The 27,167-nt window shown below is 48.5% G+C and overlaps 1 protein-coding gene and 1 long non-coding RNA gene across 2 annotated transcripts in view; one reads left to right on the top strand and one right to left on the bottom strand.

Moving 5' to 3' along the window:
* Positions 1-27,167, bottom strand: part of NTF3 (neurotrophin 3) — a 75,667-nt gene that overhangs the window by 35,941 nt on the left and 12,559 nt on the right. The gene's annotated exons all lie outside the window — the stretch shown is intronic.
* Positions 11,760-13,573, top strand: LOC129643784 (uncharacterized). Its single transcript, XR_008710511.1, has 3 exons — positions 11,760-11,834; positions 11,973-12,036; positions 13,336-13,573. It is a non-coding gene; the product is annotated as an uncharacterized LOC129643784 (long non-coding RNA).

Genomic DNA, 27,167 nt, shown 5'->3' with positions numbered 1-27,167 from the left:
ACAGAGGATGAGATGGCTGGATGGCATAACCGATTCAAAGGACATGAATTTGGGCACACTCTGGGAGATGGTAAGGGACAGGGAGGCCTGGCATGTTGCAGTCCATGCAATCACAGAGTCGGACACAAGGCGACTGGCCAACAACAATAGTCACTCTGAGTAGTGATGACTGAGCACCTTCCTTTGATTGGAGTTCCCTAAACATGGGCCAGGGTCAAGTCATCTAGGAGCAGTTAATCTACTCCAGGCTTGCTGAGGCAACATCATTCATGAATGTACCCAAGAATTCCCACTTAAAAAAAGACTCCTCCACGATGGCTCTGATAAGCACAAGGTCTGGCCCGCTGTTCCCTCCAGGTTGACACGTCTGCCTCGAGAGCAGCAGGAGGCTCTACCCTACTCAACCCCACAAAACGCTGAGCCCGGGAAGTGGTCAGAGTCTGCTGAACTAAGCAGAAGTTCCAGGTTGATGGGTCTGCAATAAGGAGCCTGTTGGGATCTCATGTTGGGAAGGAGCATCCATGCTGACTACCTGTGTCAGAGCAGAAAACAGACCAAGCACAGAACTGGACTCCTGACTTCCTTGCAGAAATGGATGTCACTTTGTTTCTGCTGCTGCTGCTGCTGCTAAGTCACTTCAGTCGTGTCCGACTCCTAGCGACCCCATGGACTGTAGCCCACCAGGCTCCTCCATGCATGGGATTTTCCAGGCAAGAGTACTGGAGTGGCTTGCCATTGCCTTCCCCGCACTTTGTTTCTGCCCCCATCTAAAAGAGGAAAGGTAGATGAAGGACCGAAGGAAGGAATGAAGAAAGGAAAGATACTCCCGGAGCCTTTCCATTATCATCACAAAATCATAGATGTCAGACCTAGAATTGGTTAATTCATAAAATAGATGACTACTGAAAACTTACTGTAAAGCACAGGGAACTCTACTCAATGCTTTGTGGTGACCTAAACTGGAAGGAAATCTAAAAAAGAGGGAATATATGTATACGTATAGCTCAGACAGTAAAGAATCTGCCTGCAATGGAAGAGACTTGGGTTTGATCCTTGGGTTGGGAACATTCCCTGGAGAAGGAAATAGCAACTCACTCCAGTATTCTTACCTGGAATATTCCATGCACAGAGGAGCTTGGCAGGTTATAGTCCACGTGGTTGCAAAGACTCAGACATGATTGAGCAACTAACACACACACACAGCTGATTCACTCTGTTGTACAGTACAAACTAACACAACATTGCAAACCAACTATACTCCAATAAAAATGTTTAAAATAGTACTGAAGAAACAATATAATAATTTTTTTTGGATACAAAATTTGATCACTTATGTATAAATTTCCCTTTTCCCCCTGAAAAGTGGATGACCCAAAGAAATCAATGTGCCATGTCTCTCAGGAATTCATTGCAATCTTCTGTTTTTCCTTAATGAAATCCACTGGACATATCTTCTTATTCAAACTTACATCAAATTAAAAAATGCTTCTGTAGGCAAACAATAACACAAGCAAAAACCTTCTTGATTTTGAGTGTAGAAACTGAAGCCCAGAGAAAGGCAGTGGCCTGACAAGTCCTCATAGCAGATGTTATTACTGTTGTTATTCAGTCACTCAGTCGTGTCCAACTCTTTGCAACCCTATGGACTGTAGCACACCAGGCTCCTCTGTCCTCTGCTGTCTTGCAGAGTTTGCTCAAATTCAAGTCCATTGAGTTGGTGATACTATCTAACCATCTCCTCCTCTGTCGCCCTCTTCTGCCTTCAGTCTTTCCTAGCATCAGGGTCTTTTCCAATGAGTTGGCTCTTCACATCAGGTGGCCAAAGTATTGGAGCTTCAGCATTGGTAGCAGTGTGGCATAATGGAAAGTGGACTGAGCCAGGACTGCAGTTATTCAAGTACCCACAGACCTGCCAAGATCCCACATGGGACTTGTCCTAATGCCTCAGGAACGCACAAGACTTCTGCTTCTGAAACCCAACTTCCGCAAGATAAAGAGTCTTGTTTCTCAGGCCATGCTTCTTACATAAAGCAATCCTCACTACAGCCTGCACCCTTCAGGGCTCTTATCTCCACATCCTCATTCTGGTGGCTCCTCACTTCTACTGCCCCACCCTTGCCCCATCCCAGCCCATCCATCTACAGCTGATGCAGGACTGATCTCAAGGGGCTACATGTGCCACCTCCTCCACGAAGTCTTTGGGGATCTGCCTCCTTTGCACTCCCAGGGCATTTTCATGATTTTCTATTTTGCCATATCCTTTGTGTCAGGAGTTTTTAAGTTGTATAAAGGCAAAGACTATGTTTTACCCTTTTCAATGCCTCCCGTATTGCCTTGCACACAAGCAGGTAGTCAATATCCATTTGTTGAATTACAATGGATCTTTCCCTGAGGCACTGATCTGGGTTCTGCCCCTTTCATTTCAGGCAAAAAAAAAAAAAAAAAAAGGACATAAAGGCCTTGATTAATTTTTGGTATGAACTGCCCACCTTTGAGTGGAAAGACAAACAAGGAAAAGTCCGAAGAGAATTTGAAGCCACATGGAAGAGATCTATTTTCACTGCAGATCAGTAGAACAGGAAGTAAAATGCACTATGTGTAATATGTATATAATGAGAAAGGCATTTGGAAGTCATTGACATCTCAAGATGTGTGAATTTATGACCCCAGGGGTTTGGTTTGCTCAAAGAATGTCCCCTGAGGCTGCTGCTCTGAAAAGAACGCCTCCCCAGTCTGAAGGTAGTGTCCAATGCCAGTGTGATGACACGTTGGAGAAAGTGGCCCTTGGGACACCCCACACACCCCTCCTCAGTCTTCTGACCTTGGAATGGGTGAAGTACAGTGAAACCTCTTCCAAAAAGCCTGTCGCCCCACCTCCATGGGTCCCCAGTTCTCTGGTATCACCACCAGCCGGGTGGCTAGGACAATGAGCTGTACAAACATCTCCACCAAGATCTCTTCCAGGGCTTTCCTTAGTCATGGTGAAGTTGCCCTGCACAGCTAAGGTCTAATGCAGGCCTGGTATCCACACATGGCTATACACGCAGTATGTCAGGTCCCAACATGTGGGTGTGAACTCTGTCTTCCCAGGGTAGCAAGAGACCATTTTTTTAGTTTGTGAAAGGGAAATTTAATAAGAGTCTTAACACCGTGAAGTTAAAATGAGGCAGACACAGCCCCAGCTGGTCTCCATCTGCCTTTGCTGAGGACGTTAAAAGTAGCAGCAAGGGTGAGAGAAGAACTATCTACTGTTATCCACGTGGGCGGGGTGTGCCACTGCAAATGTGGATTTGGTCATCCCTTGCCGAGCTGTTACAATGCACCAGGCTCTGTCCTAGACGGCCACAAATGCTATGTTATGTGTTACCTTACTTATAACCCGTGGTTTCCCTGGTGGCTCAGATGGTAAAGAATCTGCCTGCAATGCAGGAGACCCAGATTCAATCCCTGGGTGGGGAAGATCCCCTGGAGAAGAGAATGGCTACCCACTCAAGTATTCCTGCCTGGAAAATTCCATGGACTGTAACAGGCAGGTTATAGTCCATGGTATTGCAAAGAGTCAGATGCGACTGAATGACTAACACTTTCACTTCACTTATCCCTTACCTCAAACCTCTGTGATAACCATTGTTCTCTTTCTAGAGAGGAAGAAATTGAAATTAGATAATCATTATGAATAATTAGGCATCAATGACTAGTAGGTTGGAGACTAGAATTCAGGCATTCTGACTCTAAGCCTACTATTCTTTTCAACAAAATAGAGATGCCAAATGGGTTTCAATCTAAGTTCCAAATCCAACTGATTGATATATGGCTCCCTGGAGACCTGTGCTGAGGATTAGAGGGCCTTGTGAAGCTCAGTGGGAATGACTGTTATGATTGATTAGGGATGTCTACTATGTGCCAAGATGTGACAGTGGAAAGGAGTGCTGTGATTGATTAGTGGTGTCTGCTGTGAGCAAAGAAGTGACAGTGAGAATGAGTGTTATGATTGATAATGATGTCTACTATGTGCAAAGAAGTGACAGTGAGAAGGAGTGCTGTGATTGATTAGTGATGTCTGCTGTGAGCAAAGAAGTGACAGTGGGAATGAGTGTTATGATTGATTAATGATGTCTGACTATGTGCAAAGAAGTGACAGTGGGAAGGAGTGTTATGATTGATTAATGATGTCTACTATGTATAAAGAAATGACAGTGGGAAGGAGTGCTGTGGTTGATTAGTGATGCCTGCTATGGGCAAAGCAGAGAATGGTAGCACATGTGCTGAATTTGTCACCATCGCACTAAAGCACACTTCAGTGAAAGAACAGGTTACCCTGTTACAAAGTTTTGTCATAAATCTAATTCTCCACCACAGCCTTTAAAATATTTCTGCACACATACCCCTCAAACATTTCCACCATTCTCTCAATTTTCTTTTCCCAGGTCTCCACATTTCTCTTTACATGACCAGCCCCCCAGATAAGTCTTGGATCAGCATGGCTTATGGACACAGATTTCCCTTTCCCGGGCTTCTTCCTGTATGCAGCCCCAGTTCGACCTTCCTCATTATCCAGAAAGGCCCTTTGGGGATGGAAAACATTCTCAACTCACAGAGGGGGGATGTTTTACATGACCCTTGACAACTATTCCCCAGGACGACTGTTACCGATGCAGGGCTGCAGCTGCCAGGACACGAGGGATGGAGGCTGGAAAGTGGGTGTGCAGATGGAGAAGGGGGAGGGGCTGGTGAGAAGGCAGGATCAGCCTCGGGGCCCAAAAGGCTGAACGTGGCCAGTGGAAAAGTGGCTTTCAGAGTTTAGGCGAAACAGCACGGTCTGTTTTGAGCAGGGAGCTGATGAGGGCAGAGGGCAAGTTTAACAACCAATAGCCACACAGCCTAGGATGACTTACTGCCTTGTGCAGCTAACCATTAAAAAACATCAGGAGGAAAAGAGAAGGGGGAAACGGCTCTTCTTCATTTTAACGCCGTTGTCTTAATCGCTGAAGTCACGTGGACATCACGCCGCGGGCAGAACTGACCGCAGCTGAGAACCGGGAGAAACCAGATCCCACCAGGGGCCCCTTTTAAAGCGATTAAACTCCTATCAGACCCAGCCGGACCCCCTGACAGCAAAGACGTCATGCTTGGAGCGGCAACCCTGGGAAATGCTCATTGGGCAAATCAAGACCTTAAAAAATAATTACGGTTCACACATCCTGAAGCAATAATGACTTCAAAACTGCCTTCACATGTGATTTATATATAAACCTTGAACCTTCTCCCCCATTCCCCTTCTGCTCACTCCACCCAAATCCAAGTGGTTAGAAAGTCAATATTCTTAGGTCTTGCTAAAAAGTCCAGATGGAAAAACCCTGGTCTGCATCAGGAGGAAAAGAACTGCTAACGCCACCTGCCATTAAAATTCTTCTACACCCAATTGTGCATGAATGTGAGTATGTGTGTGTATTCCAAGAGGTTCAAAGGGAGAAAGAGAAAAATTAATTAAGCCTATGCCTCTCTGCCAAAGAATCAAACGGTCTCCAGGGCCTGGTTTTGAGGCAAAGAAATGTACTACTACAGGGCTGTTGGTTCTGATCCAGTTTACTGTAGAAAGAGGGGAGAATGAGGTTAAACCTGAACTGGGGCACTGGAATCCACCTTGCCCTCTCTTGTCGTCCCTGTGAAGGGGGCCCAGGTCGTGACCACTAAATGTGCATCTGCTTTGTGCCAGGCCCTGGCCCACGGGGAGAGAGAAAGGAACACAGAAAGCTGGAGAAATCCCTTGGATTATTGGCTTTGTGGTGACAAAAGAACAAAATGGAGACAAGCTCTTGCTTTTGGGAGGTCCCAAGGGGGGACTGACAGGTGGGATCAGGAAAAGGGAAAAAGTCAGAGGATAAGCTGGCCCCTCAGGACAAACTGCAAATTGAAATGAGCATCTGGAACAACAAATATCTTTCAATGTTATCCTTAAAGACGGAAACCAAGAGCTCATGCCTGCAAAGGAGAAAGAATTAGAGGCTAAGAAACAAAAGAGAGGGGGGCTTCTCAGGTGGTGCTAGTGGTAAAGAATCTGTTGGCCAATGCAGGAGACGTAAAGAGACTCTGGTTCGATCCTTGGATCAGGAAGATCCCCTGGAAGAGGGCATGGCAACCCACTCCAGTATTCTTGCCTGGAAAATCCCTTGGACAGAGGAGCCTGTCGGGCTACAATTCACAGGATTGCAAAGAGATGGACATGACTGAATGATTTACCATACACACACATAAAAGAGAGAGAGAGAGAGGAAAAAAAAAAAAAAGATGGCCCCACAAAGCCCTAGCTGATGAAATCTGCTCTAGGGCCCCAGCCCCTTCTGGGAAACAATAGCTAAAGCATCTTGATAACCCGGGTCTGGAACATCAGCAGGGCTCTGTCTTCCACTCACGCTGCAACTGCACGTGTAAAGAAATGGAAATGAAATTTCACAGCCAGGCAAAGATCCCAGACATATGCTCCTTCCTGAAGATAACTGAAATATGAAACAGTCCCAAAGAGGATGGAATCACTTCTAAGACCTCTGGGAAATAGCCGCTTGCTGGGGTGTGAAAAGCAGGAACCAGCGCCTGGTGTCACTCAAGCCAGGGGATAACGGCAAAAGTCTTGGAGAGTGAAGAAAAGGCGCATCCTGAACAGGCCTGGTGGCTTCCCAGGGCCTCTAGTCAGATGCTCCTCCACCAGCAGGAACTGGCTGCCTCTGGGGAGCCTCCAAGAAATTTTACAGGGGTCAAGGAGGAAGGGCGTGGTCAGTCTCCATCCTCTGACTTCATCCCAACTGAGAATCCAGAAGAGGAAGCGAAGACGAATTCTAAGCACAGAAAGGATAAAGCCAGTTTAGAGGGGAGCAAATGCGATTATGTACTCAGTCATGTCCATCTTTTTGGGATCCCATGGCCTAGAGCCCGCCAGGCTCCTCTGTCCATGGGATTTCCCAGGCAAGAATACTGGAGTGGGTTGCCATTTCCTTCTCCAGGAGATCTTCCTGACTCGGGAATTGAACCCATGTCTCCTGCATTGGCAGGTGGATTCTTTACCACTGTGCCACCTGGGAGGTACTAAATCAAGTGCTAATTTCAGGAAGAAAGACACCGTAAGAGCAGTGCTCATCAGATGAGGAGTGGGGGGCATAAATCGAACCAGAAAACCCAAGCAAGAGCCTCACAGGCCACACCTGCTTCCCAGCTCTCAGGCTGATGGGATGTTCTGAGAATGCCAAGAGCCCAATCAGAAAAATGAGCACCGTTTCACCAAAGAGAGGAAGGGTTTGGGCATGTCCACGTGCGCGGGCACAACACCCGTATGTACGTGTGTGTGTGTGTACGTTCCTTTTGCTACATCATTGGCCACAGAGAAAGAAGGAACCAGTCCGTCTACTGCCAAAATCATTTCAGAGCTTAAGTCTTTCACAAAAACAAATAAGCTCCTTGTGGGAAGGGATTAAACCTCATCCATTTTTTTTACCTGGCTGTGTGCATGGAGGCACTGTTCCCAGAGTGAATGGGCTTAGTCCCTTATGCTGGGAATTCCTAATGACAGCCTGAGGAAGCTAGTGCCTTAAATCCCAGGCCTGCTCTCTGATCCCTTTCCAGTTTCTGCTGGGCAAACACCCTTCATCCACTCATCCTTCTTTTGACAACTGTGTATTGACTGTTCATTTGAAGTCAGGCCCTGGGTTTGGCATGGATGGAAGTGATGCTATGAAGATTTCCTGCCCTCAGGGAGTCTGTAGTCTAGGAAGAAGAGTGTGGAACCAGGAGTCAGAATAAGAAACCTGGGCTGTTAGGGAAAGTCAAGGGTGCTTTGGGAGCAGGGAGCCCTTGTGAAAAACTGGTGATTAGGGACAACCTCCCAGAGGATGGGATGCTGAAGCCAACAGCAGAGCAAGAGCAATGGGGACGGCGGGTGGAGAGACTGTTCCAGATGGCAGGAACCAAAGCTCAAGTCCTGAGGCTCAGAGGCAAGACGGTGTGTGGCATGTCCTCAGAAACCATTGTACAATCCAGGAAGGCTGGAGGAGAGAGAGGTGGCAAGGGAGGCGGGGAGGGGAGAGGATTGGAGCAGGAGAGAAGGAAGTACAGAGAGGATGCAGGTTATGTCAAAGGAAAATGTGATAATATTTCAGGTAGGAAAGATGACCTGAGTGGGGGTGAGAGATGAAGGTGGTTTTGATCAGGGTCATGGCGGTAGAGATAAAGGGTTTAGTTGAACTCAAGAGCCACCTCTGAGGTTAGAATTCCGATGACATGGAGGCTGCCTGATTGTGGGGACCAGCAGTGGGGCAAGCTGAGGATGGCACCCAGGTTCTGTGTGGCCAAACGGGGCAGCAGGTGGTTTCACTGACTAAGGTGGGGAACCACGGGGCACACTCCCTGGCAGGAGAGCAGTTTGTGGCCCAGAGCGAACCCCATGTGGAGTCGGGACACGCTGAGCTTTTGGTGCCCACAAGACATCTGGGTGGGGTATCGACTGGGCAGCAGGGCAGATGGGTCTGCAGCTCATGATACAGTCCCTGTATGCTCGGCAGTCAGCCCCACACAGATACGACACCACTGGAATACCTGATATTGGAAAGGAGAGGGTAGAGATGGCAGAGTCCAAGGCAGAGGAGAAGCCAGCTAAGAATAGTAGGAAGAGATTGTCAGAGGCAGGGCAGAGAGCAGGACCGTGTGGGAGAGCCAGGCAAGAGAGCATTTCAGGAAGATGGCAATGAGGTAAGGGTGCTCAGAAGCTGAGCAGGAGGCAGGCCTCAATGGCTTCAGTGACGAGGCCATGCGTGGAGGAGGCTCTGGGGCATGTGGGTGGGGGGGGGGCGGGTTGCAAGGCGCCTGAGCCTTGCAGGGACACTGCAGAGATGGTGTCTCATGAGAGAAGTTTGGTCATGAGGAGAACAGAGGGTCAAGGAAGGGAGGCCCCCCAGGATGGTGAGAGGGACACCACTTAGCCTCTGGATCACACCCCCCCGGTCTTCCTGACAATGACACTCACGGCTGGATTAGGTCAGTTTCCATCTTCTGACTGTGCCTACGTCACATCCTATTATGCCATGGATGTGTGCAGCGCCTGTCCTCGCTGGAGTTCAGAACACGTTCTCATTATTAATACTGCCTCCTGCTCCCATTCCATGCCGGTGGAGCTAAGGCAGCAAGATGATCACTCTTCCCATTTTGCAGGTGAGCAAACCCAGGCAGAGCTGGACACCACTCAGCGACTAAACAACAAACAACTTTCTGGGCTTCAGTGGTAAAGAACCAGCCTGCAATGCAAGAGATGTGGCAGGAGCGGTGGGTTTGATTCTTGGGTTGGGAAGATCCCCTGGAGAAGGAAATGGCTAACCCACTCCAGTATTCTTGCTTGGGAAATCCTATGGACAGCCCATGGGGTAGCAAAAGAATTGGACACCACTTAGCGATTAAACTGCAACATACCCAGGCAGTGGAGACCTGTGGGTGGCAGGGCTGGAAGGCAGCTCCGTTCTGCCGCCCCCACCCCCTAGCTTTCCCCCTACACCCATCCCTCAGATCAGCAGCCTCAGGGATGCCCGAAACATTCAGCTACTAACAGAGTCATCTGAGGACTCGGGGGGAACTTGGGCTCAAATCACTTGACCTAAAGGAACTCACTCTGTTTCCCGGTCTGTTCCAGGAAGCCTGGTAAAACTCCTGGTGAATGTCAGAAACTGAATCTGGTCCCCATCAACCCATCTGTGTGGAGCTGCTGAAAGGGAATCACACACAGTCCTCTCCTCTGACAGCCAGATGCTTAATTAGCACAACAATGCTGGGGCTCGGACCCTGAATCACCACTCCAAGAGGGAGGGGTGGGGATGGGCTCCCAGAGCTTCCAGACCAACGCCAAAGCAGAAGGACCACATCTGCTCAGCGTTCGAGCTCTCTGAACAGCATGCACAACCCCGCCTGGGGCAGCTGGGTGCCCTTCATCCCCGCAGCAGGGAGATGTGGATTCAATAATGCTGGCCAGGCTCCACCCGGGGCTGGAGAGGTCAAGGTTCCCTGTACATTTCTAGAATGAGTTTGTTGCAACATCACAAAAGGAGAATATCTTCGTTCGTTCTCGACTTGTTTAATCAATGTGGGTCTAGGGGATTCTCAAAAAGGGCTGGTACTGCCCCTCTAAAGGGCTTCCCAAGTGGTGGTAAAGAACCCACCTGCCAATGCAGGAGACTTAAGAGATGCAGGTTTGATCCCTGGGAAGATCCCCTGGAGGAGGGCATGGCAACCCACTCCAGTATTCTTGCCTGGAGAATCCCATGAACGGAGGAGCTTGGTGGGCTACAGTCCATGGGGTGGCAAAGAGTCTGACACAACTGAAGCGACAGCATGCACGCACACATGCATGCACTGCCCCTCTAAAGGCCATCGCGAAAGGGGGGCAGGTATTCCTGGTTGTCATGGTGACTGACCCGGAAGAGGCGATGGGCAGTCACAATGCCTGTGGTGCATCTCACCCTCTTGAGAACCGTCCTGTGCAAATGATCGCAGCTGCCCTGCTGAGAAAAAGGCAGCTCTACCTGAAGACCTGAGCCCACCCAGTGACTGGAATCCGCAAGGTGCTTGAAGGAAGTTATCATTGATCACTGATAAGCAAATAGCTTGTCTGCCCTCGGCCACCCTCTTTTCCTCCACTGACCTCCGCAACAATGAGCCTTATCCGGCCTGGGGTGGGTCACTGTGATCTCCAGCTTCACACCTGACCCCTGTCCACATCTCTGTCAGCAGAGTGCTCCCAAATTAGCTGGGGCATGCTCTGAGGGAGACTTCCCCTCTCTGAGCCACGCCCACCCTCCCCTTCCTCATCATCCCCTTAAACAGGATGTAGACTTGGGCCTCCACTGTCCAGGGCACAAGCAGGCAAGCAGGCTAAACCAGATGGCATGAACAAGGCTTGGGGCTCCTTTAAACATGGGGGAGTGTGAATGTCTGCGTTTTGTGAGTCTCTGTGTGTGTGTGTGTATGGTGTTAAGGTGATTGTGAGTGATCACAACCCAAAGGTCATGTCACTGGGAGGGCAGCACTCCAAGTGTCCGAGCCTGACTCCACCACGGGTCCAGCCTGGGCAGGCTCGGGCTGTCTTCAAGAAGCTTGGCATAGCCTCCTGGGCTGACAACGATGGAAGACAGATGTGTGCAGCTAGAATAATGGGGATCATGAAAAGGAGTAGCCGGCTTCCATGTGGGAAGAGATGGGAGTCGGGAGGTGGAGGCAGGAGTCATTTAAAGCTGGGCAGGTGGGGCGCCAGATGTGTGCTGGGTGACCCTGGGCAGGGCGGCCCCAAGGAAGATGTTTCCACCGGAAGAGGGGCTGTGCTCCCTGCAAGGGGCCGGGCCCCTGAGCTCCTCTGTGCTCCACACATCGGGAGCTCTCTTAATTCTCTTCTGGTGGGAAAGGGGTCCTAGAGAGCAGCCATCAGCCTCCCAGCTTCACCCACGGAGGAGCTGAGGTTTGGAGAGGCTAAGTTCCCAGCCACTGGTACACAGCCAGGGGCAGGGTGGGGGCTGAGGAGACCTCTGCAGCCTCCTGCCACCCTGGGCTCCAGCATGTCTCTTCCTGATCCCGTCACCCCTTCCACTCTCCGCCCTCCCAGACGGCCAATCAGCCAAGATTCCCACCCTTCCCAATCAGCTGGCCTCTGGCTGTGCTGCTTTCTCTCTGGATCCCAGGATCCTGGAAACTCCCACTGTGTTGGGAGAGAGAGCCAGGCAGAGCTGAAGCGAGCGGGCAGGACACCACCCTCCTCGGGCAGAGACATCACTCAGGGGTCTTGGCCCCGCTCATCTCAACCCTGAAACGAGGTGACTGAGTATCGACACACAGCCTGAATTGCCCCGGGTTGGGTGGGGAGGGGTAACAGACCCCCATGTCTTTCCTTCCTGTCCTGGGTTGAATCACATCTTCCCAAAAAAGATATGTTGATGTTCTAATGCCTCTAGGACCTCAGAACGTGATCTGACTTGGACCTCGAATCTTTACAGAGATGATCAAGTTAAGACATGGGTGAGTCCCAATCCTGTATGAGTGGTGTCCTTACGAACAGGGGAAATGTAGGCCAAGACGGACAGGCGTAGAGGGAAGACGATGTGAAAGCCTTGGGGAGGGCGCCGTGTGAAGGTGGCAGGTTACAGAGATTCGTCTACAAGCCAAGTAACACCTCAAGCTACCAGCAGCCAGGAGAAAGGCTTGGGATGACTTCTTCCCTAGAATGCTCTGATGGAGCTCAGCCCTGCCAACACCTCGATGTTGGACCTCTGGTGTCCTGAAAGGTGAGACAACAAATTCCTGTTGTTTTCATGCATCCAGGTTGTGGCAGAAACCCCAGGGAATTCACAGGCTTCCCCACCCTCATGGTCTTCCCTAGGCTATCTGCCACATGCACCCTAGGTCTCACTCAATGTCTACTTCGATGATGGAAGGATGAGTTTTGTTAACAAGCCACGGAGCTTGTTATGTGTCAGGTATCTTGGGGATCAAAGATCCCCAAGCTCCTGGACCATGTCTAGAAACTCAAACCATACCCTGTAGGACCCCACTTTCTCCCCGTTAAGCAGGCACCCCGGTGAGTCTCAGTCATCATGCTACTCCTGGTGTTGCCCGGCAAAGGAGACCTTCTGAATAGATGGCCCTGGTCTGTGGTCAGTCAAGTGAAGATCCCAAGCAAATAGGGCAGCTTGAAGGGACAGGAGGCCAGGGCAATGGGATAGAAATCCCGCAACCGCCCCAAACATCTGTTAGGAGCACAAATACCAGCTTGACATGGATTAAAGGCATTTCGAAGTCACGGAGAGAACAGTCTGATGCTGCAGCAAATGGAGCAAGCCAAATGGAAAAGCTGAGGCCGCGCTCCAAGTCCTCCTGAATGGAGTTAATAAACTGCCAAGGAGGGGAAGTCTGAGAGGGAGGAGAGCAAAGCAAGTGCACGTGGGAAGAGCAAGGAGCCTGAGCAAAAGCCACGCTCTATAAAACAGCAATGTCTCAGGGAAGGGGAGAGGGGAGGATCAGCAGGACAGGAAAGGGGGAGAGAGCTGGTCCTGGACTGGAGGAAGCGTCCGGCCAGAAAGTCCACACACACCAGAGCGCGGCCACCCGTGTAGCAGACCTTAGACATCAAAAAAATACGAATACAGATAAGAATCATAATAATCTGTTATTGATTTATCCACTTGAATATGTCTTTCCTTAAAGCTGCCTTTTATTAAAAGTTTCCCACGTGCCACACACTGTTTAAAGCATTCTGCACGGTTTGATCATTTCATTCCTATACAGTTTATGAGTTAGATTTTTATTCCCATGTCACAGGAATCTGGGCTTCCCAGTGACTTGGCGGTAAAGAATCCATCTGCAGATGCAGGAGACGCGGGTTCGTTGGATCCCTGGGTTGGGAAGATCCCCAGGAGGAGGAAATGGCCACCCATTCCAGTATTCTTGCCTGGAGAATCCCATGGACAGAGGAGCCTGGCGGGCCACAATCCAGGAGGTCACAAGGAGTCGGACACGACTGAGCCACACCACTAGCACCAGCACAGGGGTCTGAGCATCCTAGGTAACCGACTCAACGTCATCCCACTAGTAGGTGGAGGAGCTGGGATTCAAAGCCAAGCTGACCTGGCTCCCACACCCAAGAGCTTTCCCACTGAACATGTTAGACATGCACTTTGCTGAAAGCCACCTTCTAGAAATCTCCTCTAAGAAAGTAACCGCATCTGTGCATAAACATTGATGTAAAAGGATGGTTAACTGTAGTACAAAGACAGTGGCCACAATGCAAGCACTCCACAATCAAGACACAGTTAAAGGGTGGCACATGATGGAATTGGAGAAGGCAATGGCACCCCACTCCAGTACTCTTGCCTGGAGAATCCGCTGGATGGAGGAGCCTGGTAGGCTGCCGTCCATGGGGTCGCTAAGAGTAGGACATGACTGAGAGACTTCCCTTTCACTTTTCACTTTCATGCATTGGAGAAGGAAATGGCAACCCACTCCAGTGTTCTTGCCTGGAGAATCCCAGGGACCGGGGAGCCTGGTGGGCTGCCATCTATGGGGCTGCACAGAGTCGGACACGACTGAAGCGACTTAGCAGCAGCAGCGGCAGTGGCATGATGGAATATTATGCAGTGAAAGTGATCTTATGCAAGAAAACTTAAAGACATGGAGCCAGACATACTAAACAATACTATGTGGAAAATTTCAGTTAAAAATTATTCATCAATATGATGTGCTGTGCTTAGTCCCCTTATTTTAAAATAGGAAACAAAGACTTCCCTGGTGGTCCAGTGGATAAGAATCTGCCTTGCAGTCCAGGGTATGGAGGTTCGATCCCTGGTCGGGGAACTAAGATGCCATGCCATGGGGCAACCAAGCCCACATGCTGCAACTATTGAGCACCCATGACACAACAAGAGAGTCCATGCACCGCAACAAAGACCCAGCACAGACAAAATAAATAAATAAAATCGGAAGCACACACATGTACATGTGCAAACACACACACACAGAGAAAGAACATCAGGGGCTATTCTCTAACATACTGATGGGATTTCTGGTAACTGTCTTCTATTGATTCTGGTATTTTGCTAATTCTCCACGATGGACATACTTAGAACAGCTATTTATTTCATGATTGTACAGCCATGCTGTATGTTATAACTACTTCTGGAAGGACCCCCAAAGTTTCAGTGGTCATCTTTTCCGTTTCCCAGTGACCAGATGCAGGAAAGGGGAGCCTTTGAGTAACCCCAGCCAGTCACATGGTGCTTCTTTGGCACTGATCTTAACCTAGGAAAAGCCCAAACTCTTGGATTAAGGAGGCAAACGTTTTTCATTTCGGGTTAGACAAAATGACCAGATAAGTGAACTAAGTCTGCTGAACTAAGACGGGATGAGGTAGGACCAGGTTCAGGGGAGGCGTGGGAGGATACCAGGCAGAGTGTGTGTCGTAAATGACAACCGTGCCCTTCAATTCCAGCAAGAAGGGTGAGAAGCACTGAAAAGAGGCATAGAGTGGGAGATGTGGAATCATTTATAAATAAACAAGAGGGCAGTGTGGGGCAGTGGTGAGGGACACAGACTCTGTAATCAGCAAAGAGTGATTCCAAGCTGGGCCACCACACTTCCTTAACCCTTCAATCTTACATAACTTATGTGGTCATTCTCCAGATATTAACTTGGGCAAGTACCACGTGCCACAGGGCATCTCAGGTGCCAGAGTTATAGCAACACAGCCAGGATACAAAAAAGCCTTCTAGCCCCCCGCCAACAAAATTTGCTTATAAGCAGGAGAATAAGAACATACAATAGAAAAACACCTGAAATATACATTTTCTCAATTGATCTTAGAAGCAATGTAGAAAAACTCATCCAAGCCTCAGTTGCCTTGTCTGCAAAATGGGAATAAAATAGCTATTTCCTCAAATAGTTGGGAGATGTCCTGAGATTACACGTATAGTACTGAGCGTGGTTCCCACTTCAGTAAATATTAACAGTCAGCATTCTTTTGAGATTAAAAGAGTCAGGGTTACTCTCCTACTCTGAGTGACGACACAAGGATATTATGAGAAGGGGTTGTGACCATTCAGAAATTGCAGAGTTGAAGTAAGTTCAACTCCATGTGATGAGGGAAAATTAAGCCAACAACACTGTGGTCTTGGGTTTCCTCGTGGCTGAAAACAAAGAGCAAAAATTTTCCTCATCTTCTGGTGCATCCAGCCTCATTTAGAAATCAGAAGAATCCCTGCTCATTTCTTTTGATAAGGTTAACATCTGCTCTTTGATTTTCTCTTACTTTAGGATGGAATATAAGAAAGACACAGAGCTGGGCAGTTTCCCCTGCTCTCATATCTCCTGAGGATTGTTGTTGCGGTCCAGTAGCTAAGTCATATCTGACTCTTTGTGACCCCACAGACTGCAGCAGGCCAGGCTCTTCTGTCCTCCACTATCTCCAGGAGTTTGCTCAAATTCATGTCCATGGAGTCAGTGATGCTATCTAACCATCTCATCCTCTGATGCCCTCTTCTACTTTGGCCTTCAGTCTTCTCCAGCATCAGGGTCTTTTCCAATGAGTCAGCTCTTTGCATCAGGTGGCCAAAGTACTGCCATAGCAAATTGTCTTTGAAAGGTGCTTGGCTGCTCCTCTAAACCCACAATTCCCAGAGCCATTTGGGAGCTGTGGGATAATTAAAGACTCAAATAAAATACGGTTCTCCCAAAGCAAGGTTACAGACTACAGCACAACCTCCCACACAGGCTTTTGGGATAAAACCCTACCAGTCAAGGGCATGTCTGATCCATGCCCCAACCACAGTCCGATGGCCAATGATCCCCCAAGGGAAGATGGAAAGAGATGACATCTTGGCAGGCAAAAAGAATAGCTTTCCAGAAATCACACTTTATAAGCCTTGGACTCCAGCCCCCTAGAGAGGAGAGGTCATTGGAGGCTAGAAAAGGGCATGAAGAGATAGACTTGTGAGTTTGTATGAGCATGTACCTGCCAACGCATATGCAAGCATGTTTTAAGTAACGGGTTTCAGGGCTTTAATCAGACAGATTATCCCGGGGTTTCACAAACCAGTGGTTTATTCAAGGCACCCCGCAGAGGGGCTCAAGGGTTTGTCTGCACTTGACACCAGAGAAGATCACTTGAGAGGCTTTTCCTCGTCTGTGTAAAGCCAGGTTTGGCAGAGTCCTGTAAGTTCAGGAGTTGGAAGTATTTGTTTTTCCTCCTAAGCCCCGCTCCTACACCCAAAGGAGTCCTTCTTTTCCCCAGTAATGGGAAAGCAACAAAACACTGAAACAGGTACCCGATGCAGATTCACAGAAACACTTCCGGAAGGCAGCATCTCAAATGCTACAACCTCCAGAGCAGAACCCAGGAGATGGAGCAAAGGGTTAAACCAGGAACAGATGTGGAGACCCCTAAGAGGGGCTTCCAGAAAGTTCAAAGAACACTCCAAGGGGGAAATAATGCAAACCAAAAACACCAAGGGGAAGAGGAGTCACGTGGAGACATAACAGGGCCTTTTCCCCAAACCACCATGCCCTGGGCAGTGGGGGAAGGGAATGAGGATGCTGCTCTGAGATGCAGCTTCTAGTACTGCATAGATAGCCTACCTTCCAAGCACCAGTCAAGCCCCAAACACTCCATGCCTCTCCCACCTCTATGCCTCCATCTGTGCCATCCAGTGTGCGTGCGTGCTCAGTCGTGTCCAACTCTTTGCGACCCCATGGACTGTAGCCCTCCAGGCTCTTCTGTCCATAGGATTTTCCAGGCAAGAATACTGGAGTGGGTTACCAGGTCCTACTCCAGAGGATCTTCCCAACCCAGGGATCGAACCTGCGTATCTGGCATCTCCTGCATTGGCAGGCAGATTCTTCACCACTGAGCCACCTGGGAAATCCCATCCAGAGCTACCCCCCTAGTTCTCTGGCCTGATCCAGGGGTCTCCTCATCACCCACCAACAGTCTCTTTGGAACTCCAGCTGCTTTCCATGGGTAACAGTCCCATGACCTTAATCGTTTCTAGCATGAGGTATGTTTATCCAAGGACATCTCACACTTCCCCAGCTACACTGTGAGTTCATGGAGGTGAGGAACCAGGCATTTTTTGTTACTTCTCACCAGCAAGGACACAACATCTCACCACACCAGGCACTCAGGAGCTAGTGGTTGGATGAGTGGGCTTCTCCGCACCAGAGTTTATGCCCAACAGATCACCCAGCAGAGTTTGTCTTCCGGATTAAATAAACGAAGCATAGTGAATGTTCCATTTTTCTCTCTCTCGTGCACCTTGCCACAACACACATACAACGCTCAGGCTGGAAAGTCTGCTTATCTGGGGATTTTAGGAACCCAACACAGTCGATGGTGCATCTCCATGCCCAAACTTGGACTTGTTCCTTCTTCCATCGACAAGTTTCTTTCTCTGATATTCTCTTCTCTCACTGGGCCATTGGGTCCTTCCAGTCTTACTTCCAAATCAGATCCCAAGTCTTCTGGTTCCTGAACATGCCTCTCGAGGCTACCCAAGTCAGGCCACCATCCTCACTTGCCCACTGTCGCACTGCCTCTGAGGTCTGTCCCCCACAAAGCAGGTCAAGCGACTGTCTACAAATATTAAGCAGATGACATTATTTCCTGCTCCAAAGCCTCCAGTGACTTCCCAACATTTTTGCAAAAGACTCTGGCTTCCCACCATATTTGGAGGGGGTGTGGTTTCTAACTACACACCTCCGCTCGTGACGCAAATAAACTCTGTACTGGCCCATGAAACCCTACAGGATCCAGCCGGCCTCTCTCACTCTCTGTCCCAGCCGCTCGAGCCTGCTGCTGTGTCTCAAACATAGAGATCTAAAATATATTCTACGAATTCTCTAGTGGTCCAGTGGTTAGGACTCCATGCTTCCACCACAAAGGGCATAGGTTCAATTCCTGGTCAAGAAGCATGGCTCACAGCCTGGAAAGTAAAATAAAATAAAATACCCTCTCCCAATGTGTATCACGTCACTTGGCTTTATTATCCATCCTGACACTAATCCCCATAGGGAAATTCTTTATTTCTCCCTTTCTTTCTTTCCTCCTTCCTTCCTTCCTTCCTTTTCATCTATCTGCTTATTCATTTCTGCATTCAAAGATTGTCTGCACTGGAATCTAAGCTCTTTGAGAACAGAAGATTGGCCTTTCTCACTCTGTGCTCTGTCTCCTGCACCTAGAACCGTGTCCCAGCACATAGCAGGAGGTTACTAAATATTTCTGGATAGAAGACTCTTTTTTGGACACTAACGTAGGAATCACCTGCCAGCAGAGCCAAGACTTTATTTAGCCCTGGCCAGGAATGAAGCGGTTGCTTTTTCTAAGTTATCCAGTTTAAATTTCCCGTGGAAAAAAGAGAGCTTTTAAGACAACCACAAACATACACTCAACCAAGACAGATTCATCAGCGTTGGAGAAGTCTTGCCAATTTCTGGGACCCCCATGTGATGCTGTAGTTCAGTTCAGTGTAACCAACATTTCTTATGAGCTGTATTAATTGCTGGCAGATATAATTATAATGGGCTTCCCAGGTGGTTTCAGTGGTAAAGAACCTGCCTGCCAATGTAGGAGACATAAGAGATGTGTGTTCATTCCCTGGGTCAGGAAATTTCCCTGGAGGAGGGCATGGCAACCCACTCCTGGAGAATCCCATGGACAGAGGAGCTTGGCAGGCTATAGTCCATAGCGTCACAAAGGGTCAGACATGACTGAAGTGACTTAGCAAGCACATACACATAATTATAATAAGGCCCTAACCTACAAAGTGAAGAAGGCAATGGCACCCCACTCCAGTCCTCTTGCCTGGCAAATCCCATGGACGGGGGAGCCTGGTAGGCTGCAGTCCATGGGGTCGCTAAGAGTCGGACACGACTGAGCGACTTCTCTTTCACTTTTCACTTTCATGCACTGGAGAAGGAAATGGCAACCCACTCCAGTGTTCTTGCCTGGAGAATCCCAGGGACCGGGGAGCCTGGTGGGCTGCCCTCTATGGGGTCGCGCAGAGTCGGACACGACTGAAGCGACTTAGCAGCAGCAGCAGCAGCATGTGTTGAACCCTGACTATGTTCCAGACTTTCTGAGTCCACCTGCTAGAACTTATTCAGTCTTTTCAAGAAAGTAATATCCTTTTACACTTAAGGAAACTGACAACATTAGCAATATTGTCAAGAACTCATAGCTAAGAATTGGAGATGGGTTTTAAAACCAGGCTGATGCTCTATTTTATTTTTAAAATTTATTCATTTATTTATTTTTGGCTGTATTGGGTCTTAGTTGCAGCTTACGTGCTTCTCTCTGATTGGGGCACACTCAGTTGCCCTGCAGCATGTGGGATCTTAGTTCCCCAATCAGGGATCAGACCCATGTGATCACACCCACATCCCCTGCATTGGAAGGTGGGATTCTTAACCACTGGACCACCAGGGAAGTTCCAGCTGATGCTCTATTTTAATTATAATAATGCACAGCTAACACAACAGCTTTGTCTATCTACAATAAGCTCTGTGTGAAGCAGTCGAAGTTTTATCACTGTTATCTCCACCTTGGCTTAAACATTCCACTTAAGATTCTTAAGAACTTTGAAGGGATTCCTATTTCAAGATGGCAGATTGCATACCCACTGCAATCCTCCTGTCTTGCGGGCAGATTCTTTACCATCTGAGCCTGTAATCTCAGCATTCTGTCATTCCGGAGGGGTGGATGGAACTGCCTGTTGGAAGTGGACAAGCATGGGGCAGTTGAGGTGTTGTCCAGGTGTTACTGTATCAAGTCCACACAATAACAGAAAACACATTAAAAATACATTTATAACTGTCTAGGCTTGGAAACAAGAAGGGAGATTTTCATTGACCAGGAACTGTTAAGGAATCTCTAAAAGAAGGCACACGTTCAGAAAGCCACAGAGAATCTAGAAGCTGATACCAAGCACTGAATCCACATGCAATGAATGTAGAAGAACCTGCCATATAAGATAGCCCGGCGATAAGAGTAACCAACCACTCTCCGAGGAAAGACGGCACCATGAAAAGAAACAGCAAACTCTACCATAGGAAAAACTCAGCCCCCTGGAGGCAGCTAAAAGGGCAAAGACAAAAGGACCTTGAATATTTCATAATCTCACAGATACAAGGCAGTGCCTCCACAAAGCGAGAACAGGGATGTCTCGAGGGGGTTTTCATAATGATGAAATAATCAACAAAAAGGCAGGGTAAGTCATCTATGAACTTTGAGACCAGACCCACGATGCTGCTGGAATGGAAGTTCTGTCTCAAGAACGCAGAGGTAACAGTGCAGAGAGAGGATGACAAGAAGCAGCTGCTGGGGACAGACTCAGGGAATGGCCTTGCAGAAGGGAAGAAGAACCCACACCGACATGAACCCAAGTTTCCTGGACCACATCTCGACTGCCACATGCTTGTCCGCGTCCAATGGGACGTTCCATCCGTCCCTCCTGAATGCCAGCACGCTGAGATTACAGGCTTCCCTGGTGGCTCAGATGGTAAAGGATTTGCCCGCAAGGCAGGAGACCCGGGTTCAGTCCCTGGGTCGGGAAGATCCCCTGGAGAATGGAATGGCAACCCACTCCAGTATTCTGGAGATTCCATGTCTAGAGGAGCCTGGTGGGATCCCAAAGAGTCAGACACAACTGAGTGTCTAACATGTCCACTTTCACTGAACTTACACCCCAAATGACATCATCAGAAAGTTGTCAAGGAATAACATTGATGCTTCCAAGACACAGTGGTAACATTTCTTCCCATTTCTTATGGTGCCCCCTGAAGGCTCTCTCCCCAACTTTCAGTGCTGCAGCATCTCTTTTAAGAAATATTTTCCCAGGCTGACTTGGAGGAAAGCTGCCTACCAAGAAGAACAATATGTTATTAACATCAGAATACACCAGTTTCAACCACAACATGTATTTGTAAAGGAATTTACAGCTTGCAAAGCATTTTCCTATGCATTATCTCATCTGAAACTTTACCCTAATATGCTAAATCCCTGGGGTTTATAATCCTAGTTTACAAAAGAGGATACCAAGGCTCCAAGAGGTTGTGACTATTGCTGACTAGAACCTGGATTCTCTTGCTTAAGTATCAGTTCTCCATATAGTTCACTGTCCTGAAGTCTGCATTCCTTCACCATGATCCCTGGGGCTTCCCAGGTGGCTCAGTGGTAAAGAATGAATCTGCCTGCCAATGCAGGAGACATGGGTTCGATCCCCGGGTTGGGGAGATTCCCTGAAGAAGGAAATGACAACCCACTCCAGTATTCTTACCTGGAGAATTCCATGGACAGAGGAGCCTGACGAACTGTAGTTCATAGGGTCGCAGAGTCGGACACAACTTATCGACTACAACAACAAAGTACCATATGTACATCTGAATCCCTTTGCTGTACACCCGAAATGAACAGCATTATAAATCAACTGTATTTCAATACAAGTTCTTAAAAAAAACCCAGAAGTAAATGTTTCAGCTCATATCTTGCCTTCTCTTTGAAACATTACTGTCCCTGGATTTAAAAACAGAAAGCCATTGCCGAAGGTGATGGTTGTGTGATGCGGGGTGGGGTGTGTGTGTTGGGGTGGGGGGCAGTGGTGGCAGTGGAAGCTACCCATTGCCAAGAATGACTTCAGTTCCACCCGCAGGATAGACACAGAGAGCCCTGTGGGTTTCTGCTTCCATTGTTTTTTTTTTGTTTGTTTGTTTTTTTGCAGGGCTTGTCTCTGTCTCTGATGGGCAATTCCCTAGCAGTGCCTCATGTAGAATGTGATCCCTCACCTGCCTACACCTTCTTCACCCTCTGCTGCAGATCCCGGCCCCACCACCACCATCTAGCATCCCCCCAGGAACCACCTCCCCTGGCCCAACATCTGGTTGGTGCAGCTCACTCCATCAAAGGTCCCGACTACATTCAGGCTCACTCAGCAATCTGTTGTTGTTGTTCGGTTGCTAAGTTGTGTCCGGCTCTTTGTGACCCCCATGGACTGCAGCACACCAGGCTCCTCTGTCCTCCACTATCTCCTGGAGTTTGCCCAACTTCATGTCCACTGAATTGGTGATGCCATCCAACTGTCTCATCCTCTGCTGCCCTCTTCTTCCGCCTTCAATCCTTCCCAGCATCAGGGTCTTTCCCAATGAATTGGCTCTTTGCATCAGGTGGTCAATGTATTGGAGCTTCAGCTTGAGCATCAGTCCTTCCAATGAATATTTAGGACTGATTTCCTTTAGGACTGACTGGTTTGACCTCCTTGCTGTCTGAGAGATTCTCAACAGTCTTCTCCAGCACAGTTCAAAAGCATCAATCCTTTAGCACTCAGCCTTCTTTATGGTCCAACTCTCAAATCTGTACATGACTACTGGAAAAACCAAAGCTTTGACTAGACAGACCCTTGTTGGCAAAGTGATGCCATTGCTTTTCAATGTTCTGTCTAGGTTTGTCATAGCTTTCAAATTTCATGGCTGCAATCACCATCCACAATGATTTTACAACCCAGAGCTCAACAGTCTGGACTGGAGAATTCCAAAGCCAGAGGCTTAGAGAAGCATGTACTTAGCCGTGGGCACTGGACATCCAGCCCCACCTTACCTGCCAGCAGACACAGGTAGCTCTTCTTGCAGACTAGAAACCTCAGAATGGCTACAACTCCACAGGGTGCACCTTACAATTCAGGAACATGTCTTTGGAACTGTAACCTCATTTGGCATTTCAGACCTTGAATTTTAGCTTCCTTCTCTGACCCTCCACTCCCTTGCCCTCCGCACGTCTTTCCTCATGGGAAAATGGCAAGAGAACTATTGCCTTCTGACCAGGAGGCCCGTGGGTTAAAGCCAGTCCTCAGGGTGGACCTCTTGGGAGCACCATCATCCTAAGCCTGGCATGTGGGTGGATCCCACAGACCCAAGAGGGGAGAGAGGTGCTAACTTTCTCGCTGAGCCACTGATGCTGGAATTGCCAGCCCTGCTCCGTAATTATACCAAGAGTGGGGCCTCTGACTGGTGTGCAAGTTCCCAGGGAGAAGCAGGGCAGGAAATCTGACCATTCAGTGACCACAAACCATTCTGCACTCTGAAAGCACTGTGGACACCACGCGCCCTCCAGTGTGGGGTGAGAGCTGCCTCTAAGGGGCAGTTGGGGGAATTAACCAGATGATGAGCATGAAGGTACCTGCACAACTCTTAGGTGCTAGGAATGCCGGTCTCTTCTCTCTCTCTCTGCTCCCCAGCCTCACTCACACCATCTCCTTCAGAAGATAGGGTTGGGGTCACTTTGGAATTGGCTGGGCCCCTGTGATCTGCCCTTCTGAGCTCCACTTTCTGAGGTGGATGTCAGATGAGCAGGGAGCAGGAGAGTTCAACTCAAATGAGCTGAACATCCCTCAATGAGACAACAAACTCCTGACTTAGGACAGTTGGACTTAGAATTTTTGGACTTTAAGAGGACGTGAAAGTGATGTGCATTCAGTAGAAACCGTACTTTTGAATTTTGATCTCTTTTTCCCAGGTTGGCAGTATGCATAGATCCTCTCTCATGATGCTACCCCTCGATCACGATATACTTTCAGCCATTCTCTACCCAGCCATCTATCCAACTTTTCACTTGCAGTGCAGCATTCAATGGGGTTTCCCTGGTGGCTCAGGGTAAAGAATTCGCCTGCAAGACAGAAGACCCAGGTTCGATCCATGGGTCAGGAAGATCCCCTGGAGAAGGGCATGGCAACCCACTCCAGTATTCTTGCCTGGAAAATCCCATGGACAGAGAAGCCTAGAGTCCATGGGGTCATAAAGAGTTGGACATGACTGAGTGACTGAACACACACGCATGCATGCAACCTGATGGAAGTGTTTTGAGCACACTTCAGGTAGACGGGGCTAAGTTGTCATGTTTGATAGTTGAGGTGTATTATTCAGTGCATTTTCAAACTACTATATTTTCAACTTATAATGGATTCATGGGGACCTCAATGAATGGGACAGATGCCACAGTGAAGCTTCAGAGGGGCAGGGACGGGGCAGAGGGAGTCCTACTCTGAGCTAGTGGTTCTTAACCGTGGCTGCATGTTGAACCTTCCAGTTCAGTTCAGTTCAGTCACTCAGTCATGTCCAACTCTTTGCAACCCCGTAGACTACAGCACACCAGGCTTTCCTGCCCATCACCAACTCCTGGAGCTTGCTCAAACTCATGTCCATCGAGTTGGTGATGCCATCCAACCATCTCATCCTGTGTTGTCCCCTTCTCCTCCTGCCTTCAATCCTTCCCAGTATCAGGGTCTTTTCCAATGAGTTGGTTCTCTTGATCAGCTTTTAAAAATACAGATGCCTCTGTCCTGTTCCTAGACATTCAACTTGAGTTGTGGCCAAAGTTATAAAACAGCAAAGTGTGAGGTAAGACTAGGACAGTAAGCACAAGGGAGAGCCTTCAAGGTAACACAGGAGAGTCTCTTTGGTTCCCTCACCTTCACCAAGGGGCATTCCTGCATAATTGCAGGCCGAGTCACTGGACGGCATGCGAGTGTCTGTCTAGGTCACTGTCATACTTTCCTTCTCTGTGGTAACCAACATGATTGCAAGTGATTCTCTATATGGATCCACTGTAAGCAAAAGAGGCTTTGTGGAATTGGGTATTTAGGAGCTTGAAATACACACACACACACACACACACACACACACACTAATCCATAGGAAACATCAATAGATGGATCTGATGTCCAGAATCTAGGACTGCTTAGACATCCCAGAAACTGCACCATATGTCCACCCGCTCCTCCAAGCCTATGAAAAGGTCTGCAGGGCCAGCAACCCCCTCCAGAGAAAGTCACTATTACAGTTTCAGATTTTCTGGGGTACCACTCAAAAAGCCACTTTCTTTCCTGATCTGGAATGAAATCAATTAGGACAGAAATGTAAGAAAACCAAAAAGGTCGGGAGAACCTCCCATGGTCCACTGACCTCTCAGGGTTTTTATCGTACTGGTCCCCATTTCCCCAGAGTCAGAGCCACGCTGATCCATGACCTGTCCCCGCTCCTCCCAGCCCTTCATCTCCCCAGGAGCCAGCAGTGGTCAGAGTGACCAGTAGTCAAGTCTGGCTTGATGCTCCCTCTGCCTTTCATTCATTTATTCACTCATTCATTCATGCTTCCATCAATCCAACCAACAGTCTTCTTCCACTGAACAACTCTTTATGAAGAGCCATCTCCTATATTGCACCAGAGCGATCTTTTTTAAAAACAAAAGGCTAACTCTACCCTCCCTTGGGCCACCTCCACTGGCTCCATCGCCCTTGGGGTCGGGAGGAAGCTCAGTGCTGGCACTCCATCCTACCCCCTCCCTCCCTTGACACATCACCCCATGCTGCCCCGGTTTGCCCCAGGACGTTGACTGCTTTCGGCTCTTTTAGTCCCTGGTTTCCCTCACCTGTGGCTCAGATGGTAAAGAATCCACTTGCAATGCATGAGACCCAGGCTCTATCCCTGGGATGGGAAGATCCCCTAGAGAAGGGAATGGCAATCCATTCCAGTATTCTTGCCTGGAGAATCCCATGGACTGAGGAGCCTGGCGGGCTACAGTCCATGGGGTTGCAAAGAGTTGGACATAACTGAGCACTTTCACTTTCACTTTTTTCCCTCACCTGGGGCCTCTTTTCACCTGCCTCCTCACCTGAAACTCTCCCCTCCCCCGTCTCCTCCTCCTTTTACTCACGACTACCAATCACACCACAGACCATCAGAAAACCTCCCATGTTCATGGCTGGGCCCGAGCAAGCCTCAGCCTCCCTATTGGCTGCTCTTGGAAGAATCTCCCTTTCAACTTCTATCTCAGTCTCTGCTTACTCTCTCTCTTCAAGTAAGAGTCACAGACACCGCTGTGCCATGGAAAACATATGATAAACAATGGGAATTCTTCTCCAACTGCTAAAGCCCCCCTTTTCCCTTCACAGTCAAAACTCAGACCCACGCTAAGGCTCCATCCCTGACTGTGCCTCTGTCGAGAGGTCCCCCAAGAACTCAGACTTTCTGTAGTCAGATGGTAACGTAATACAGCAGTCCCAAAAGCAGATGTAAACACTGCTGGGGGGCTGGGAAGAAAGAGTCCCGATTCATAGAGAGCCAAAATGTTAGTGGGAAACGCCAGAGGATTAGAGTGACAAGCTGAGGTCTCCCTACCAGTAACTCAACCCCAATCCAACTTGATTTCCTAGACTTGCTATTAGACCACAATCTAAAATATATTTCTCTCTGTTCTCTCTCTCTCTCACACACACAGACACACTGGGAGACAAGAACATGGAATAAATACACTGAAGGTTTCCTGGATGATCACTGGCATGCTAAGAAAGAGAAAAAGAAAGAATGGGAAAGGGAGTTATGAAAAGCAACTTTTCCCCCATTTTAATCTACAGCCATCAAAAGCCTTAGATACTTTATATTGTGCCAGGGTTTTTTCACTGGACTGTCCCCAACTAGACATATCACTTGGTATTTTATTGAGCAGAAAAATAGTTAATCTTGTTAGAATTACTACCAAGTCTGAATATTTTCTATTTGCTAAAATGTGATGCTGCTGCTAAGTCACTTCAGTTGTGTCCGACTCTGTGCGACCCCACAGA

The sequence above is a fragment of the Bubalus kerabau genome, chromosome 1 (assembly GCF_029407905.1).
Source record: "Bubalus kerabau isolate K-KA32 ecotype Philippines breed swamp buffalo chromosome 1, PCC_UOA_SB_1v2, whole genome shotgun sequence".
NCBI lineage: Eukaryota > Metazoa > Chordata > Mammalia > Artiodactyla > Bovidae > Bubalus > Bubalus kerabau.
Note: the sequence above shows the minus strand (reverse complement) of the source record. Positions and strands in the feature narration are given on the sequence as shown.